This window comes from Macaca nemestrina, chromosome 7 (assembly GCF_043159975.1).
Source record: "Macaca nemestrina isolate mMacNem1 chromosome 7, mMacNem.hap1, whole genome shotgun sequence".
Taxonomy (NCBI): Eukaryota; Metazoa; Chordata; class Mammalia; order Primates; family Cercopithecidae; genus Macaca; species Macaca nemestrina.
Window position 1 is genome coordinate 101775951 of NC_092131.1, and position 3519 is coordinate 101779469.

Sequence of the window (3519 nt, forward strand, 5' to 3'; positions counted from 1 at the left end):
AAATTAACCGAACATGGTGGCATGTGCCTGTAGTCCCAGCTACTTGGGAGGCTGAGGCAGGAGAATTGCTTGAACCTGGGAGGCAGAGGTTGCAGGAAGCTAAGATCGCGTCACTACACTCCAGCCTGGCCACGGACTAAGAATCTGTCTAAAAAATAAAAAAGTCTGTTCTGTTTCTTCCTCTTTTGTGATGGGGGCTCAGAACTAGGGGTCCGGGCCATGTGGTCTGCAATCCAGAGGAACCCCTTTCCTACCCTCCCACCCCAGAGCTAGGTCTTCTGTCTTTTGTTAATTTTTCTTGTTGCTGACACTTGTTTAATTTTGTTTTTGTACAGATGGGGTCTCCTGATGTTGCCCAGGCTGGTTTCGAACTCCTGGACTCAAGAGATCCTCCCGCCTTGGCCTCTTAAACTGCTGGGATTAGAAACATGAACCACCTTGCCTGGCTTGGCCCCTGTTTAAGGCTGCCTGAAGGGCTAAGGCCTGTGGAGCCTTGTTGCGTCACTGCTGGGGGACAGATTTACAGAGATCTGTGAGTCTATTCTGGTCTTGTTCTGTTTGGTCAGGAGCAGGAGCCAGTGTGTTTTCACTGATTGGGTGGAACCCGGAACCCCCAGGGTCTTTTAAGTTGTTTTCATCTGATTCTTGGTTCTTTTGGGAAGAGGCAAGCTGATTGAAGTTTCCTTCTACCTTGGGATGCAGCGGTGCATTGAGCTGAGTTTCAAAAGATGACGGCGGCTGCATTACTCCTAAAAGTCCACCCACCTTTACATGGAGAATCTTCCTGGTAACAGCTCCATAGCAGAGTCCTGTAGCAGTGCACATCCACCACTGTCCCTGATACATTCCTGCTCTGCTGGAGCTGCACATCTGGACGCTGACATCTGCAATTTTGAGGGGCTTCTAGTGCTCTCACTATCACCACATTCACAAGTCCAAATTGGTCTCCCCCGACATACTTAAGACAAACCCCTGGAAGCCAGGCCTCTGTCCCAGAATTCTGGATCTACCATGATTTTACAAACTAAGTATCAGGAGGTATTGACTCTGCTTCTCCTTTGGTGACATCTTCAACAAAGGACATAGAGGGCACACTGATGTTTGGGCTATCAGAGTCACAATAGGCACCAATTGCTACTTGTAGGTTCCAGCTGGTCGTGTCCAGGAAGAAGGTGCCCTCAGCAGAGTTGAGCTGGAAGCCAAGCAGCCTCTGGAACTCAGAGATGAGCATGTCCTTGTTGGTGGTGCCCAAGCAGCCAAACTTCTGCACCAGCCCTGGGTCCAGGCCCACTCAGCCGTTCACTCGCGCTCGTATTCTCTGCTTCCCCAGCACCACCACGCAGCCTCTGGCTTCTTATTGTGGCTTTTAGTACATATGTGGCTTAGTACACATTTCCATCACCACTGTCAATATTGAGTACTTTTCACTTGCTTATTGACCATTTAGAGATTCTCATTTTGCAATACAGTTGATGCTCTGAACCCACAGATCCAACCAACTGCAGATTGGAAATATTCAGAAAAAATAAAAAATAAAAATAAAAATGACAATACAACAATAAAAAATAATACAAATAAAAACAATACAGTATAACAACTATTTACATAGCATTTACATTGTACTAGGTGTTATAAGTAATCTAGAGATAATTTCATGTATGTGGGAGGATGTGTGTAGGTTATATGCAAATACTACATCATTTTATATAAGGGACTTGAGCGTCTGTGGATTTTGATACCCAACGGGTCCTGGAACCAATCCCTGGCAGATATCAAGGAATGATTGTACTTATTCAAGTCTTTTTTTTTTCTTTTGATATGAGGTTGTCTTTATGTTTTCTTATTAACATTTAAATTTCTTTATTTTTTGGCTGGGCACAGTGGCTCACACCTGTAATCCCAGCATTTTGGGAGGCCGAGGCGGGTGGATCATCTGAGGTCAGGAGTTCGAGATCAGCCTGACCAATATGGTGAAACCCTGTCTCTACTAAAAATATGAAAATTAGCCAGGCATGGTGGCAGTCGCCTGTAATCCCAGCTACTCTGGAGGCTGAGGCAGGAGGATTGCTTGAACCTGGGAGGCAGAGGTTGCAGTGAGCCAAGACTCCACCACTGCACTCCAGCCCGGGTGACAGAGTGAGACTCCATCTCAAATAAATAAATAAATAAATAAATAAATAAATAAATAAAGTTCTTTATTTTTATTTTTTATTATTGTTTTTTGAGATAGGGTCTCACTCTGCCAGCCAGTCTGGAGTGCGGTGGTGCAATCATGGCTCACAGCAGCCTTGACCTCTTGGGTTCAAGCAATCCTCCCACCTCAGCCTCCCAAGTACTACATGTACACCACTACACCTGGCTAATTTTTGTATTTTTTGTAAAGACGGGGTCTTGCCATGTGGCCTAGGCTTGAAGTTCTTTATGTTTTCTGAATATGCGTTCTGTTTTGATTATAGGTGTTGCAAATATCTTCTCCTATTCTGTGGTTTGCTTTCGTACTCATTTTAAAACAGCCTTATTAAGATATCATTCACATGCCATGCAATTCACTCATGTAAGTATACAACTCAGTGGCTTTCAGTATATTCACTGTTACATAACCATTACCATGATCAATTTTAGAATGTTTTCATCACCTCCAAAACAAACCCCACACTCCTTAATCATCACCCACCCCCGATCCACCCATTACTTCCAGGCCTAGGCAAACACGAGTCTACTTTCTGGCTCTATAGATTTGCCTATTTTATTTCATTTTATTTTATTTCATAGACAAGGTCTCCCTCTGTCACCAGACTGGAGTGCAGTGGCATGATCATGGCTCACGGCAGTCTCCTGGGCTCAAGTGATCCTCTCACCCCAGCCTCCCAAGAAGCTGGGACTACAGGTGTGCACCACCATACTCAGTTAATTTTTTTTTTTTTAATTTTTGCAGAGGTGGGGTCTCTCAATGTTGCTCAGGCTGGCCTCAAACTCCTGGCCTCAAGTGATCCTCCTGCCTTGGCATCCCAAAGTGCTAGGATTATAAGCATGAGCCACGGCTCCAGCCTCTTTCCAGCTCCTCATTAGGACACACACTGTTACTGTAAACCTTATGAGCCTTGGAAAGACAGTTTTTTTGGGAAGTGGGGAGGGAAGGTGTATCCATAGCAATCATGGGGATTGTTATGTCATGGGGAGTATGTGCTCTTCATTTCACTAAGTACTATCAGCCTTCTCTCCAGACGGCTGCACCACTTTGCACTTACACCAGCAGGACCTGAGGCTCTCCACCATATTTGCCAGAACTTGATAGCATATGACTTCTGATTTTAGTGAAGTGGTATCTGTTGTTTTGATTTGCATTGTTCTCATTACTGGTGAGATGAAACCTCCCTTCAAATCCTCACTAGCCAGATATGTTTCCCCTTCAGTGAGTTGTCTATGAAATCCTTTGCCCATTTAAAAATTGGGTTTTCTGGCCAGGAGCAGTGGCTCACACCTGTAATCCTCGCACTTTGGGAGGCTGAGACAGGTGGA

General features: G+C 44.9%; 1 pseudogene; it reads right to left on the minus strand.

Annotated features, from left to right (window-relative positions):
* Positions 1 to 476: 476 nt before the first annotated feature.
* Positions 477 to 3276, minus strand: LOC105488373 (protein ILRUN pseudogene; annotated as a pseudogene).
* Positions 3277 to 3519: the final 243 nt, after the last annotated feature.